The sequence below is a fragment of the Theobroma cacao genome, chromosome 7 (assembly GCF_053813885.1).
Source record: "Theobroma cacao isolate CCN51 chromosome 7, ASM5381388v1, whole genome shotgun sequence".
Classification (NCBI taxonomy): domain Eukaryota; kingdom Viridiplantae; phylum Streptophyta; class Magnoliopsida; order Malvales; family Malvaceae; genus Theobroma; species Theobroma cacao.
In genome coordinates, this window is record NC_142645.1 from 2,277,998 (window position 1) to 2,295,817 (window position 17,820).

The 17,820-nt window shown below is 29.3% G+C and overlaps 1 long non-coding RNA gene across 1 annotated transcript; it reads right to left on the bottom strand.

Moving 5' to 3' along the window:
- Positions 1-8,343: 8,343 nt before the first annotated feature.
- LOC148761422 (uncharacterized) lies at positions 8,344-12,623 on the bottom strand. Its single transcript, XR_016027340.1, has 2 exons — positions 11,897-12,623; positions 8,344-8,706 (listed from the first exon to the last, which is right to left on the bottom strand). It is a non-coding gene; the product is annotated as an uncharacterized LOC148761422 (long non-coding RNA).
- Between the last annotated feature and the right edge of the window lie 5,197 nt (positions 12,624-17,820).

Genomic DNA, 17,820 nt, shown 5'->3' on the forward strand with positions numbered 1-17,820 from the left:
AGACTAAATACACAGTACAAATAATTCTAACACCAAAATCAGTTTAGCCATTCATGCTCATTTATTATCATAAGCCATTCAATTTAAAACCATAAATTTACAACACAAGTAGGCAGTATCCAATTACTCTATTTTCAAAACCAGTATTCGATTTTTCAGAAAATTTATAAAATCATTTTATAAAATCACAATTTCTCTTAAAAATAGCAATTTACCATTTAAACCCATTTTTCATAAAATCGCATAATTGTATAAAACTACTCTAGATAATTAAGACGATAATAAGTTTACTCACAGTTTTCGAAAATTAAATTCGGGTACTCCAACTATTACTCATCGGGTGCGATTTCTTTACCCTTGCTAGAGGATTCGCCACCTTGACAAATTATACAATTAAGAGGTTTACTACTTTGGTACTAATCCAAAATAAACTAATTTATACTACTAATGCATGATATGAAGTGCAAAATGTCTAAATTTTACCTAAACGAGATGTTAGCCTATTTCGGTCTTTTACTCGATAAATCGATATACGCGTCCGTTTAAACTCCAAATTAATTTTTTTCGATTTCTATACCTCAATTCCACCCAAATTGACTTAATGTTCCTCAGTGTGGTGCAAATTAATAGTCCCGATAGTAAATTACGAAAATACCCCTAGTGGGTAAAAATTCATATTTTTACTTTGAAAATTCTCATTATTTTTCTAGGCTCATAATTCATCATTATTCATCATAATTTCTCAAATAAACATCAAGATCAGCAGCCAATATTCTCCTAGAAAATTCGGCATAATGGGTTTCAATGGGAGAAAATTATTTCTCTAGCTTATTGTTGATATATTTCAATATAACCTAACTAAAATCACTTAATTCAATTAAAATCAACCAAAACTCAAGTTCAAAGCTCATCCATGGAGGTTTGGCCAGCATGGGTGTCCATACCTACTTTCTAATTTTGCATGGAAATGAGAAAAAAATGCATGGGTAGTGAAAATCACAAGGAAAATCAATGAAATTTACCTTTTTAATGCTTGATTTCTTGATTTCTCTTGATTTTTCCCAAAATTTTTTCAGCTAGGGTTCTTATTTCTTTTCCCCCTTTTTCTCTCCTGGTTTGGACAGCTGAAGAAGATGAGAATTCTGGAATTTTGACATTTTTAAAGGCTAAAATAATATAATATTATTTTATTCATTTTTTTTGTTTTATTAATTCCTTAAATTCTAGCCATCCATTTATTTCCAAATTTTCACCATACACTTGTCCCACATATCCATAGCTTAGATAAAATTCTCAGACTTATCCAAAGTCTTGGTGGAGTAATTTTTGAAATTTACACTTTTACCCTCATAAAAGTCAAAAATTACATTTTTACCCCCAAAACTGAAAAATTGCCCATAGGCATATTTTTCATCCCTTATACTCATACCATTCTCCAATTTTTCAAATATGATCTAAATTCTCTATAAATCTCAAATTTTGTCCGCGAGTGAAAAAATTACGATTTTACCCCTACACTCCAAAAATAACCGAAATTAAACTTTTTCACTGCCAAAACCTCAGATTATACTCCAATACTCAAATCATACTCCAATAAGTTAAATGGGGCCAAAAAAATCTTTTCTAAAAATTTTCATTTTGTCCCCAGGTGGCAAATGACCATTTTGCCCTTAGATAGTGAAAGTTTCGGTTTGACTCCAAAGTGATCCTCGAACTCCGAATTACCATTTTGAGTCATCCCTGAACTCTGAAACTCTTAATTTCACCTCAAAATTCCTATTTGAACTAGTTCGAGGCTTAATCGACTTAATAGTACCATTAGGGGCAATATCGTCTTTCAACGATTCCTCAAACTTCCTAAACATGCAAACATTCTATTGAGCATATAAATGGCGTTGTAATTATTTTATAGAACAGGGTTTGACAGCTTTTTCTGTGTCATTGATGCTTAGTTAGAATGACTAATCGACGGCTTCCAATTATGTTGCTATTTTCGTAATTTTCTGATCTACCTGGTTGGTTTAATGGATTTCATGTTAAAACACTTGCACTATTTATTTTATTGTTGAGATTAACTTTTATGATCAAATTATGCCCCCAATGGATTTAAAAATATTATTTGATGAATGTACAAAAATAGGTAGCAATGAACATATAGCATGTTAGTACTGACTATTGAGATTGTAATCGATTATTGTGATAAAATATTTTGACTGAAAACAAACGGATAACAATCTGAAATGCCTGTAGGAACCTGCTGAAATGCATACCTAGCTTTTTTACCACGCTTGTCATCTGAAAAATGGGAAAGCCCAAGCAATAATATACCTATTTTCTTCTTTTTCTCTTCCTTGGAGTTAAAAGAGAAGCAAAAACGAAGATAAATCCTTCTTGACTTGGAAGTTGCATGTGGGAACAATGTCAAAACTTAAAAAAGGAAAAGAAGGAAATGAAGAAGGAAAGTATGCACGCACTAAGCAGCTAGCTGCACATTCTTAGAATGGAACACAATATTAATGTCACCATTAATTGAGAGTATATTGTCATTGACTAAGTTTTTTGGCTAATTCCCTCTCAAAGAAAAAAAAAATAAGAATGGAGATGCTCTGATAAAGAAAATTCTAACTAATGTAAAATTATTGGCTTCATGTTTGTGGTCCTAATCATATTAATGTCTTCTTATAAAAATTTCAAAAAATTAAATTACTTTAATGATGCATAAATTTCTCATAAATAAAATTTAACATTATTTAAAAAGGTAATTTAGTTCACACCTTTGATTGTCTCTTTTGTAATTGAGCATTACTCAGTAAATTTTAAAAAAATTTTGTGAACTTGTTGTCTGTCTAAATCATTTAATTTAGACATAGAAAATAATTTAATGTCAATTTTACATTTAAAGTATGCAGATGTTTACTCAAATGCAAAAACCAAGAGCCATAGAAGAAAATGATGCACATATATACCAAGGAAAGATGAAGTTTCAGGAGCCAAGGCCAAGCTTTTCTATATTGATAAAAGAAAACTCAAGTAGAAATAAACTTTGCACTACAATAATCAGAAGCCCACTAGCAGAGGGAATTAAGAAACAACTGTTAATTCTTCTCTTCGGCTAGCAAAAGCACTTGAATATAGAAATTTTTGAGTAAGTGATATGATCCCTCTATGATTGTCCTTTAATTTTTGTTATTCTGTAATCATTTTTCCATTGAGATCCATTTATTCTCACCTACTTACTTGCTCTGTTTAATGGCTTTCATGAAAAAATACTGTACCATATATAATTAAGAGGGAGATTTTCAAAACTTTCGTGGTTTAGAGATTAATATAATAAATAAAAGAATATGTGACAATATTTTAATCTAATTTGTGGTTTAGAAACTAAACTGAAAATGTATAAAATAATATTCTTAAAATTATTCTGAAAAGGCACTCTATAGGTAAATCTCTACTTTTTGAACTATCATTTACAGATCATGTTTTTTTTTCCCCCACATTTGATTCCTTGTTCTTTATCAGAAAATCATGCCTCTTCCTAATCTCTGTATCTGTCTCATTATTTCATTGGGAGGGTAAAAGAAAATGAATCCCCCTTTCTCCTCAAAGAGAATGTGATAGTGGGTCCACACTCTGAAAAATTGTCCGTATGAAGGAAGAAATAGTTTTGGTTAGTCGCGACCTACTTTCTGAAAAATTGCTGGACTCTTGTCCTGAGAGAATTAAGTTTAAGGTGGGAACCGAATTTATCAAAGCAAAAGGGAGATTCTCGGAACTTTTTTGATAATTTTGATTCATTGTGGAATCAAACACAATATCAATGTCACTATTTATGGAGAGTGTATTGTCATTAAAAAAGTATTTATTGACTAATTTTCTCTCAAAGAATAAAAAAAGGATGAAGATGCTCTGTTGAAGGAAATTTTAATTAATGTAAAATTGATTTCATATTTGTGATTCTAAACATAATAATATCTTTTTCATAAAATTTAAAAAATTAAATTATTTTAATAAATAAAATATAAATTTTCACTAAACAAAATTTTAAGCATAATATCCAACACCTTTATCCTTGGAGGCCAATCCCTGTGAGAACAACAACCAGAGCAGGGTGCGAGCAAGCACCCACTAGGAGAATAAACAAAATTGATCACATAAAGGACCCCTGTAACAAAAGACAAATTCAGTGTGAACAATCAGCAAAAGTTGGCCCCCAGAAGCAATCAAAAAACTTGTCAAGAGCAGCTGCAAAAGAAATGAAAGTCACACTTTTTTTTTTTCTTTTGTGCTCCTATATAAGCAAATGGGCGGTGGAATCATCGATTCACTTTTGAATTATTAATATTTTTTATCATTTTTTAATTACTTTTCAGTATTTATTTTTAACCAACTTAATTAGTTTATATGAAAAACAATTAATTCTCTTTGTAAGCAAAAACTATTATTATTATTTCGTAAATGTTGTTAAGAGTAAACACTACACTTGATTATCCTTATTTATAATTCATTTGTAATTAAACATTATTTGGTGAATTCTCTTGTAATAATGAGTAATGACTTACTTTTAAAAGCTTTTTGTGAACTTGTTGCCTGCCTAAATCAATTAAGTTGCACATGGAAAAAAATTTAGTGCCAATTTTGCATGTAAAGTTTGCAGATGTATACTCAAATGCAAAAACCAAGAGCCATAGAAGAAAATGATGCACGTATATACCAAGGAAAGACGAAGTTTGAGGAGCCAAGGCTAAGCTTCTATTTTTATCAAAGAAAACTGAAATAGAAATCAAGTTTGCTCTACAATAATCAGAAGCCCACTAGCAGAGGGAATTAAGAAGCAACAGTTAATTCTTCTTCGGCTAGCAAAAACACTGGAATACAGGAGATAAAATTTCGAATAAATGATGTGATTCCTTATTATTGTCCTTTATATTTTTGTCATTTTACAATCATTTTTTTCTTCAGATCCATTTATTTCTCACCTACTTGCTTAATGGCTTTCATGGAAAAATAGTTGATGCCAAAAACGAAACCTTATCCTTCAATAACCAGAAATCAACTTTGCACTACAATAACCAGAAGCCCGCTAGCAAAAGGAATTATGGAACAACCGTTTATCCTTCTTCAGGTAGCAAAAACAATTGAATACAGAAACTCCAAGGCAGGAGAGAAAATTTTGAATAAATGATGTGATCCTTCTATTTTTGTCATTTTGCAATCATTTTCCCCTTGAGCTTCCATGTGTTTCTCACCTTTAAATAGTATTATTCTTTCAAACAAAAGAATACCATCGAAAACAGGAGCCACAGCCATTTGGCCATTAGATAGTTGATGCTCCTCCCATCTTTTTCCTTTCTTCTTGTGGTCTATGAGGTGATCTCTTATCCAAAACTGAAAAAGAAACATCAATTAAGATGGTGGGTAGTAAATAGGTGAAGCTTTCTTTCCATTCTGATGCAGTCACAGGTCCTAATTTGTACATCCTTTTCTTCTGAGTGAGCTGTCATTAGTCACGGTATCGTGTAGAAGGGTCTATTTCATTAATAAAATTGTTGATTTTCAAAAATATAAAATAAAAAATTTAAAGAGTATTATAACCTTTTATTTTGCTTTAAACTTTTTTTTTATTTTTTATTAATTAAAAAGATGAAAATTGACAGTTTCTTTGCAGCTTTTGTTAATGCGACAAGACATTATATTGATTCCTACAAGTATGAGTAATTGACGTGATCTCTCTATTATTGTTCTTTATGTTTGTTATTTCCCTGTTGTGTACATTTAATGGCTTTCATGAAAAAATCTGTCTCTGGCTACAAACTTGATAGGACCAAAGTATTAGAATACCGATATCAACCAACCAATTTACTAGATAATGGATGCATATATGGACAAATATATTTATAAATATTGATAAAAAATGTGTGAAAATGATGAAAATATACAGTAAATGTTAGAAATTTGGAATCAAATTTAGCATATGTTTATACATATTTTAGAATTATAATATAAAAATTATATCATACTAATTAACTCTACACATAGTATTTTGTTAAATATTTATAGGGTCAAAAAAAATCTCTATTATATTATAATTTATATTATAAATATGGAAATAAATTGAAGCTAATTTGTGAAATATTGACTTCCAAACCCAAATATTAAAAGCCGAATCGATTAATAATACCTAATACCATATTAAATTATAATTAATTGAAAATATTTGGCTTCATGTTTATGCACCTAAACATAATAATATCTTCTTAGTAAGATTTTAAGATATTGAATCTTTATAAACCTATTGAAAATAGAATAAAAATCAACAAGCGCCATTTGAATTACTTTAATGAAGCATAATGTAACAACTCAAGTTCAAGTATTCGTCTAGCAACTAAGCCACGTGGCCCTCAAGTTGCTAATAATGATGGATTTGAATTGTTATATAAGTTTTAACAATCATATTCACATAAGATATGGGTAATGGAGTATCACAATCCCACTCACTGAAATCCTTGATGTCCTTATTAAGGCATTCGCAAGACCAAGATCCCTCACGTTAAACTGGTGCAAGCTTTGATGTTATTTATAACAACCTAAATCTAAGCACTAACCCAACAACCTTTTAGGCTTCGGTCGCATGATTCTTAAAAGCTCAAGTTCTAGTAGTAATAGACGTGGCTTTTTATATAAGTTTTAACAATCACATTCAAATAAGATGTGAGATGTGGGGTATCACACATAAATACTCCTAAAGAAATATTATCAACATTTTCTATTGTTTAGATCATTTTGATGAAAATATTTTCCATCATCATTGGTGAAGTTATTTGGGTGTTAAAATGATAAATAGGAGTTGATTACAAAATAATGAGGCCATTAGGTTTTCACATTAAAATTAAGAATGGAAATGAAAATGAGCAAAATTAATAATAATATTTTCCAATGCATTTAACCACATATTATAAAGAAAGTAAGTTTCAATTTTAAAAAAATTTCTATCTCATCATTGTTTTATCATAACATTATAAAAATATCAATATTTATCAATTATGTAAAACATTCAAAACTTATATTTATAAATGTGTATTCATTAAATGACGATCTTTGAAATATTTTTTGTTATAATTATTAGTAAGATTTATTCAATTTATAAATAAAAATATTAATTGCATTAAATGATTTCATTAAAAAGTATATTTTTAAATTTTAACAGTATTGAATAATTTAAATATTAAAATTTTAAATTAATTTTTTTAAAATTAAATATTAATATTTTTTATTTTTTTTAATATTTTAAATTAAATATGAATATTCATCAAACTTATTATCCCAAGTTTAATATAAGAAAAGTTATTTTATTCTTTAGGAAATGTCTTACGCCGCTGTATGTTCAGGGACTCGATTTCCTCTTGATAACGCTTTTGTCATTTGGAACAATTAAGCCCTTTTGTACGTATACTACTCATTTTATCTTCATAGCTTGACTTTTTATGTCACTATAAGTCTTTTATCTACAAGATTCAAAACTTATTATGAAATATAAATTTTTAAAATTAAAAAATTTCTACTTTAAAAAAAAATTAATTATAATTGGTATGGTTGGTCATTTAATGGCTTTCATGTAGCGCATTACTTATTGGAAATAGAAAATATCTTTTCAAATGTAAAACCATAGAAGAAAAGGATTAACATTTACTGAACATCTCTTTAATGTTTTTTAAACTGTTTCTTTTCTTGGTGATATGCCTTTCCTCTTTCATTCCTGCCTTATTTTTGCTAAACCCTTTGCTTTGCGTCAAACACCTCCTTTTATTTACTCATTAAGAAGGTGGATTTGATCATCTTATTTTTGCCCTTTTAATAGTTACTTACTCACTATTATTGATCATCTTATTTATTGATCCTTTATTATTGTCATTTTCTGTAATTTTCTCATCTACTTGGTTGGTTGGTTTAATGATTTTCATGGAAAAACACTTGCACTAATTATTTTCTCTTTGGGATTAAATTTTATGATCAAACTATGCCCTCAAGGGATTCAAAATTTAATGACAAAATATAAAAAGGTTCAAGATTCAAATTAATATTTTTTCTAAATTTTTCCTCCCTCCTAATGTATTGAAAGAAGTACAGATAAAAAATGCATCCAAAGAAATAACTAATTTAGATTATTTAAGACAAATATTTTATTTGACTAAAGAAAATAAGGCGTTATTTTCAAAAATTTTATAATAATTGTCTCTAAATTTTTTATTGTCCTCTGTAAGGGCCTACAATTATTTGATAGTTCTAGGGACCTAGATTATTCACACAAATTATGGAAAAATTCTCCATCCATTAAATTAAATCTCCTGGCCAAAAACAAAACTTTATCCTTCAATAACCAGAAAATCAACTTTGCACTACAATAACCAGAAGCCTACTAACAAAAGGAACCGTTTATCCTTCTTCGGGTAGCAAAGACAATTGAATATAGAAACTCCAAGGCAGGAGAGAAAATTTTGAATAAATGTTGTTATCCCTCTATTTTGTCATTTTGCAATCATTTTTCCCTTGAGCACCATCTATTTCTCACCTTTAAATAGTATTATTCTTTCAAACAAAAGAATACCATCAAAAACAGGAGCCACAGCCTTTTGGCCTTTAGATAAGTTGATGCTCCTCCCATCTTTTTCCTTTCTTCTTGTGGTGTATGAGGTGATCTCTTATCCAAAACTGAAAAAGAAACATCAATTAAGATGCTGGGTAGTAAATAGTTGAAGCAAATAGGTGAAGCTTTCTTTCCATTCTGATGATGTCACAGGTCCTAATTTGCACATCCTTTTCTTCTGGGTGAGTTGTCATTAGTTACAGTAACGTGTAGAGGGGTCTAGTTCATTAATAAAATTGTTGATTTTCAAAAATATAAAATAAAAATATTTAAAGAGTATTATAGTTTTTTGTTTTGCTTTAAACTTTTTATATTTTTAATTAATTAAAAAGATGAAAATTGACAGTTTCTTTATAGCTTTTGTTAATGCGACAAGACATTATATTGATACCTGCAAGTATGAATAATGAACGTGATCTCTCTATTATTGTCCTTTATATTTGTTATTTCCCTTTTATGTACATTTAATGGCTTTCATGAAAAAATATCTCTCTAGCTACAAACTGTATAGGACCAAAGGATTAGAATACCGATATCAACCAACCAATTTACTAGATAATGGTTGCATATATGGACAAATATATTCATAAATAACGATAAAAATGCATAAAAATGATGAAAATATATAGTAAATGCTAGAAATTTAGAATGAAATTCAGCATATATTTATGCATATTTTAGAGTTATAATATAAAAATTATATCATACTAATTAACTCTACACATAATATATTATTAAATATTTATAAGGTAAAAAAAAAAAGAAAAATTTCTGAAGAATAACCCTCCTTGATAAGAGCATTTAAAAAATAATCATTAAAATAAATTTAACTGTTTTTAACCATATTTAGCCATGATTTGATAAAAATACCCTTGAAACTATTTCAAATAAATTAAACCATTCATCACAATTTTTTTCCATTTCTGCTTCCGATTTCTCTCTCTCACCATCAAGCTCTCTCTAATTTTATCGGTTTCTCTTTTCGGCATTCATCTACTATACTCTTAATTACTCTCTCTCACACTTTTAGATTTTTCTCTCCTACGCTTTCAAGACACCAAGTGACGATTTTAATGTGCTTGGAGTAGGTGGTTATTTGAAAATTTTGATTTTTAAATATTTTAGATAAAACTAAAACAGTAAAAATTATCACAGATGTTTGAAATAGCTTTTAAATGGATCAATTCGAGGACCTAGACATGAATATACTTAAGAATTTGAAAATTATAAACTTAGGTTTTTAAAGGAATTTTTTTATTTTTAGTCGAAATAGGTGTTTTAGATAATAAAATTTATGTTTTGATTTATGAAATATGTTAGAAACACTTTAATCGGTACCAAATTGTTAAAAAAACAAAAAAAAATGAAAAGAGTTTAGAGGATTTGAAGTTTTAGTTTGTAAGTAACAACAACATTTTAAGCATTACAGTATAACAAAATGTTTTTGAACATAGAGTGTAATAATAATATTTTTTTAACATGCGGTCAAACTATAACATTCTTTTCAACATGACGTGTAACAACTTTTTTTAACCATGACATATAACATGTTTTTGCATATGGCATGTATCAACAATAATTATTTTTTCAACATTGCGTGTAACAACCTTTTTTAACCATAACCTATAATATATTTTTGTATATGGCGTGTAACAACCTTTTTTAACCATGATGTGTAACATGTTTTTGTACATTACATGTAACAACAATAATTTTTTTTTCAACATGGCATGTAACAACTTTTTTTAATTATGACGTGTAACATAATTTTGTACGTGGTGTGTAATATCATGGGGTGCAGTTTCATTAATGGTGATTTTATCCAATTTGGATAAAAACAGTTAAAATTATAAAGAAGGTTATTTTTGAAAATATTTTATCTTTAAGGGTTATTTTTAAAAATACCCCCAAAAAAATCTGTATTATATTATAATTTATATCATAATATAGAAATAAATTGAAGCTAATTTGTGAAATATTGATTTCCAAAGCCAAATATTAAAAGCCGAACAGATTAATAATACCTAATACCATATTGAATTCTAATTAATGGAAAATATTTGGCTTCATGTTTATACTCCGAAACATAATAATGTCTTCTTTGTAAGATTTCAAGATATTGAATCTTTATAAACCTATTGAAAATAGAAAAAAATCAACAAGCTTCATTTAAATTACTTTAATGAAGTATAATGTAACAACTTAAGTCCAAGCATTAGCCCAACAACTAAACCACATAGCCCTCAAGTTGCTAGTAATAATGGATTTAAATTGTTTTATATGAGATTGAACTAGTATAGGCTTTGATATTATTTGTAACAATCCAAGTCCAAGCACTAGCCTAGTAACTTTTCAAGCCTGAATCACATGGTTCTTAAAAGCTCAAGTTACTAGTAGTAATAGACTTGACTTATTATTAGGTCTTAACAATCACATTTAAATAAGATGTGGGATGTGTGGTATCACACATAAATACTCTTAAAGAAAAATTATCATGATTCAAAAAGCAATTAAGGGTCTGTTTGGTAATAAGAAAATAACTTGTTGGGAGAAAAATTTTTTTGTGTAAAATATTTTATAGGAGAATTTAATATTTCATATTGTTTGGATAAGCTGTTAAAAACATTTTCTATTGGGTAAAATACCTTGGCCCCCCTAAATTTTGTTTGAAATTATACAGAGGTTTATTAGTTTTCGAAATGGACATTCTACCCTAAGACAACAAACACCGCTAACAGAAATAATGAAAAGACTAAAATATCTTTTTTTTTAAAAATAAAAAAATAGGGAGCCTCGGTGCTGCCCTTGGGGAGCTTGATTGGGGGCTCCTTAAGCACCGGTGCTCCATTCGGGAGCCTGATTTGGGGCTCCCTCGGTGCTCCCCAATGGGGAGCTATTTTTTTTAATTAATAAAAAATAATAAAATTATATAATTGTAATTATAAGAATTAATCAAGTGTAAAATTATCTTTCTACCCTTCCTACGTTAGCATGTTGACGAAAATACTAACTGTTAGACCTAAGTGTTTAGCAAAAAATATTTTTTTGAGACAGAGTGTCTATTTTGAAAACTAATGGACCTTTATATAATTTCGATCAAAACTTAGGGGGGTTAGGGTATTTTATTCTTTTTCTATTATTTGGATCACCTTGATGAAAATATTTTCCACCATCATTGGTGGAGTTATTTGGGTGTTAAAATGATAAATAGGAGTTGATTACAAAACAATAATAATATGTATTCTTGAAGCTTACCTCACTTCGAATGGATCTTCTAAAGCTGCATGGATTTCTACTTCACCAACTCCGGAGATCGGGAAAGAACAATTAAGGACCAACCCAAAGCAAAGAAATAGAATAAGGGTAATTACTTCACCAACTCCGACTTCTTTTTGTAGATAGAAAGCAGAGAAACCAAAATACTAGAGATAGCAGCTTTGGTTTTTTTTTTTTTTTTTGGCTATGTGGAGCTAAGGAAAGGAAAAGTAGTAGGGATCAAAGAACAGTTTTTTATTTTTCTTTTTTTTTTTTTGTTTGTGAGTTAAAAGAAAATGAGGAAAGTAGAAACCGATGAAGATAAACAAACAGAGATGCCTTCTTTTTTTGAGGTGAAAGAAAAGTGGAAATATCAAAGAACATGAAATGGAAGAGTAAGGTAGAAATCAAGCTAACTCTTTGGGATAGTTTAGCTCGCAGATGTGGAGATGATACAAGAAGATGCTTGAATGAAAACTCTATGACGACAAAGTAGTAAGAGTAGGTACAGGCAATTTGGAACTATTACGATGCAATGGAAAAATATTAGCAACTTGGCTTACACTCCCCATGTACGATTCTCTTTTCTTTGATATGCGAAAGCTAATGCTATTCATTGAGAAAGTTTGTTTTATTTATTGTTTTTCGGTTGGCTTTTCTATAGTTTGTCCCCCCTTTTTGTTTTCTCTTGGTTATGGGTGGTGCTCGAGACTCCAATGTTTATTTCTGCCTCTCGCTAAAAGCTCTTTGGCCAGCATGAGCTATCGACATTATTATATAATGTTTATTGATTTGAGGATTTTTGTTTACTACTAGGGACAATTGCAAGTGAATGTGTTAGATATTTTATTCAAATTTTAATCGGAAATCGGTAAAATTTCATTAGTTGAAAATTATTTGGTGATTAAATTTGATTAAAGGGTACATAAACTTAATGGTTAAGAGTTTTTGATGGGTAGAAATTCATGGTGACAAAGTAATATGGACCTATAAATATGGAGTGGGTCTTAACCTTTAAAATTAAGACAGAAATGCAATCTATTTTTCAAATTGAGTTTTTTGTCAGAGTTTCACAAAATTGTAGAGATGTGAGAAATAGTATGGTAAACACTGGTTGCATGAGATCCAAGGTATTGTAAACCTTGAACTAGTGGGAGTAGTTTTTTATATACCTTTCTCTCTTCCTAAACATTGGGATGATTAGAAATTTAGAAGTAGAGTTATAAGTTGATCAAATTCATTTGGTTTCAAATTTCTTTTCCTTTTTTAAGTTAATTTCCTTTTAAAAAAATTATATTATGTGGCCGAAGGATATGAGCTCTTAGTGAAAATGTATTTATATTGTTGAAATCAAATAAAAACTAAAAGAAATACCAACAAAATATTGATGCTCCTTCCAACTTTAATCTCTTAGTTTTTTCCTTTATACTTGGTCTTTGAGGGGATAGCTTTTGAGTAGAAATGCCTACTTCCAACAATTACTAGTCAATTTACAATAATTGGAAAATTTTCATTAAAATATTTATATAATATATTGCCCTTGTTTAAATTACGTAGACCTCAATAAGTTAAATTTTGAGTTAATTAAATGATAGAAAATTATCCAATAAACTATTGATGGAATTTAAAAATTTTATTAATGGAATTAGAAAGTTGTCACGTATCCATTAGGATATATTTAAAAAAAATTAATCTGATAACTAAAAGGACATTTGACAATATTTTAACTTTACTAACGGAGTTAAAAACCCACCGATTATTTTACAAATGATAATAATCCCAACACTAAATCGCTTCTATCTATAATCCCAATCACCCACTGCTTTTGCTAGTGGAACATGGAATTATTGATTCACTTTTGAACTATTTTTATTTTATTATTCAAGACAAGTCGCAGCAAAGACTTGGTATTCTTCCAAGTCTTTTTTTATTGTCATTTTCTTTTATTCAAATAACAATGAACCCAAATATGGTTTGCTTTATGGAATTATTAGCCTCACTTTTTTTTTCTTTTTTATTGTTATATGTGTTGATCATTAGATTATTAAAGGGAGATAGATAATGACATCAATCATCTTTAGGAGAAAATTCCAATTAAAAAAAAGACCAGCATTGAGAAAAAATAAGCTAAAATTGTCCAAGAAAGTTTTGTCAATTGTTTTTCTCCTTGTGATAGGGAATATTTTGGTCACTGGTCGCCTAGTTGATTATCTCTGCCTCAAAATTAATAAAGAATACTGGCAACTTGGTTATGAATAATGAATTGATTATTGAGAAGAGTAGGTGTAGGAGTAGGACATTTGGATAAATTATGAGCAACTTGGCTCAACGTGGTCCCATTGAGAAAGCTACAATGACAAAGCTGCTTCTATACATTGAGAAAGTTTATTTTATTTATTGTTTTCCAGCTACAATCCAAAACATTGTTAGAAATCCTTTCATTTCACAATTCCCATACAAAACAAAAGCTTGGCAGATGAACAACATCATTATTTCTTCAGGTTTGTTTTATTAATAATCAAATTGATTTCATTTCACACTTTGTTTTATCAACAAGGGCATTTATATTACTTGGCCAATTGATTGTTAGCCAACTTTATGGAGACTTGTGCATTTACCTCCATATATCATCAACTCCTCCTATGTTTGATCTCTTCTTGATAAATAGGTTGCTCATCAAAATTTTCTAATGGCAAACCAATGTCAGGATATATAGTTAATTATTTAAGAGAAAGTGAAATGCAAATTTTAACTAATCAAAATAGCTTTCCTTTGTTGTTTAAAGAGTGATTTTCTTTGTAGTTGATTTCTTAGTTTAATTAGTCTTTATTAATATAATATATTTATTTAAATATATAATATATTTCTTAGTTTAGTGATTTTCTTTTTATTAAAACATTTATTAAAATATATTGCCCTGTTTAAATTACCTAGACCTCAATAAGTTAAATTTTGAGCTAATTAAATTATAGAAAATTATCCAATAAACTGTCATGGAATTTAAAAACTTTATCAATGGAATTAGAAAGTTGTCGCATATTCTTTAGGATATATTTAGAAAAATTAATAAATTAATCTGATAAATAAAAGGACATTTGCAGTTTCTGTATAAATGGCTTGGAGCATTTGCTACAACTTGAAAAAGGAAGCATGACAAGATTGTATCCAAATTTGCCTATAACTTCAAATTCAGTTCAGCTTCATCATCAAGAAAAGAAAATCTCAGTTCAGATTGTAGTGTTTCAAATGCATGCATGCTTGCGAAGTTCGTTTGGTAATATATAGCACCAAAAGTATTTTGAAACCAAATATGAAACACATGGATCCCATCTCTTTTTCTAACAACAGGCGTGGCAAGCGTGGGCGTACCAATTCTAACATTGGTTTTAGATTATGCTTGTTTCAAAGCCATTTTTTAGTGCTTGTTTCCCCTGGCTTTCTTGGGAGAATATCAAGATTAAGTGGTGCTGTAAATCAGGGCCATGTTAGGGATGGCAGGGGACGGATTTCAATAGGGTATTCGATGTGATCATACTCGATTAATGTAATTTTTTATAATTATAATTGAAACAGATTGGAGGAATGCAGTTAATTGGATATTGAACCTCGACAGTAGATTATGGAAATGGTGGAAGACATTTCAGCAGGTGGATTCTTTAAAGGAGGTGATAGGCAGTGTATTATTCTGTGAGTGCTGATTTTTTGGCAAAGGAAGGTGCAAGGAAAGAGAGTTTTTATTGGGTAGGAATTCATGGTGACAAAGTAATATGACTTTATAGATATGGAGTGGGACTTAGTCTTTAGAATTAAGATAGAGATGTAATCTCTATATGCTTTTATGGCATCCGTCTTTGACCTTTAAGCTCATGTGCCTAAAATTCCACGGAATAATAAGTTATTGTCATTGCCTTGAGATTCACCTTTAGAATTCTGATTCTTCTGATGCAGCTTTGTTTATCCTGCAGGGAGCCTTCAAAACCAAACAAAGTGAGACATAAAGAACAAGAATTAATTAATACTAATTTTTGTTAACAAGTTGTATAGCACATAACAAAAAATAAACAAAAATCAGTAACAGAGCAAATTGCAGATTGTTAAAGACATGATATATGACTATGTAACACAAGTCAGACAGAAAAGAGCTAATGAGCAAAACAGGGTATTCATTCATTATATATGAACTTTCAGGAGCAAGACAGAGCTTCTATTTTGATCCAGCCAAAATACAGACACTAACAAAGTCGGTGAAGTTTTTTTTTTTTTTTTGAGTTCAAAGAAAATTGAAGTAGAAATCAACTATAATTAAAAGGACGGCAAATTAGAAAACAACAGACTTACACTTATCTTGTTTTGAATGCACGCAGATAATTCTGCTTCTGATAACAAAAACAGTAGTCAAACATAGAAAGTAGAAACTCTCAAGGCAAAGACTTGTTTTCTTTGGAATCCCTTTTTCATTTTATTGTTATTATTTTTCTTATTCATATCCTTAGTGGAAGACAAGGGCCCCGACATCTTTTGCCTTATCATTGACTAGTTCTCTCTCAGAGAAGAAAAAAAAAAAAGAAAAGGATGGAGTCATGGAGATGCTCTGCTACGGGCCCTGCTGTTTGGCATTCCAGGAAGTGTTCTGGAAAGAGGATGGGAATCTATATTCTTGGTTTAGTTTATTGTATGCTTAGCTTTCATGATCTCATCTTTTACTATTTTATAAGCTTTTTGAATATTCAAAGTTATGAAGGAATAATTTTTACAAATAATTCTAAATTTATTAGAAGTAAAAAGTCAAGTATGGTCCAACCAAGTAATTACTTGAGCAATATGTAAACCTTTATCATGAGCAAGAATAATTTTATACAGGTAATTATGTCATGTCAAGTCAAGGTTCCAATGCAGTAAACAGTAACTTGATTATCCAGCTGATACATTCTTTTAACATCTCTATATATTTATGGCTTTTGAATTATTGATCTGATCCCTTTATTATTCTTGGTGATATGCATTTTCGCTGTCATTTCCTGTCTTCTTTTTGCTTACCCTTCTATTTTGCTTACAACATTCTTTTTTATTTTCTCATTAATTAAGAAGATAAAGATTTCCAATGGGACATAGACATCATTGCTATCAAATCTTTTGAATTTTTGATCTGATCATGTTTTGCTTGGAGAGAAGTAGAGGGTCAAGGTACATCTCTACTTTTTGAACTATCATTTACGGATCCTTAGGAACGTTTCCTCCATGGCTGGTAATCCAATACCAGCAAGAAGATCATCTAAGCCTAATTTGTTTTAATCAAAACTATTTTGAACTAATTTCCAATAAATAAAAGCAAGAGCTTCAAGGAATAACCTGACCCATCAAACTTGATTTGGATTAAAAAATGAGACAGAATTGATCAGTGTATTAATATATTATAATCAACTTTAATATCCAAGGCTAATGTGACAAATTCTATGCAATAATAGAGTTCACACAATCTCTCCTTAGAATTTTATTCCTTTTCTTTTTCAAAAAATCATGCCTCGTCTTGGTCCCAGTATCTGTCTCATTATCTGATTGGGAGGGTAAAAGAAAATGAATCCCCATTTCTACCAGAATTGGCCCTTGGGTGAAGCCACCCAAGCAAGGGTTTTAGGCCCCCAATTTGAGAAGGCCTCAATTTTAATAAAGATTTATAATTTTATAATAATTATAATATAATTAATTATATTAAAAATATATAAAAATTAAAAAAATATAAAAGTTAAAAATAATTAATGAAATTATTTGTTCTTTCACTTTTTTAACTATGTACCTAATAAATCTTAATTTTCTATTACTTTCTTATTTCTAAAATACTATTAATTCTCAACTATATTATCTTATTTTCAATAAACTAATAGTCATATGTATTTAATAATCTCCAATAACTATTTTTTTCTTAC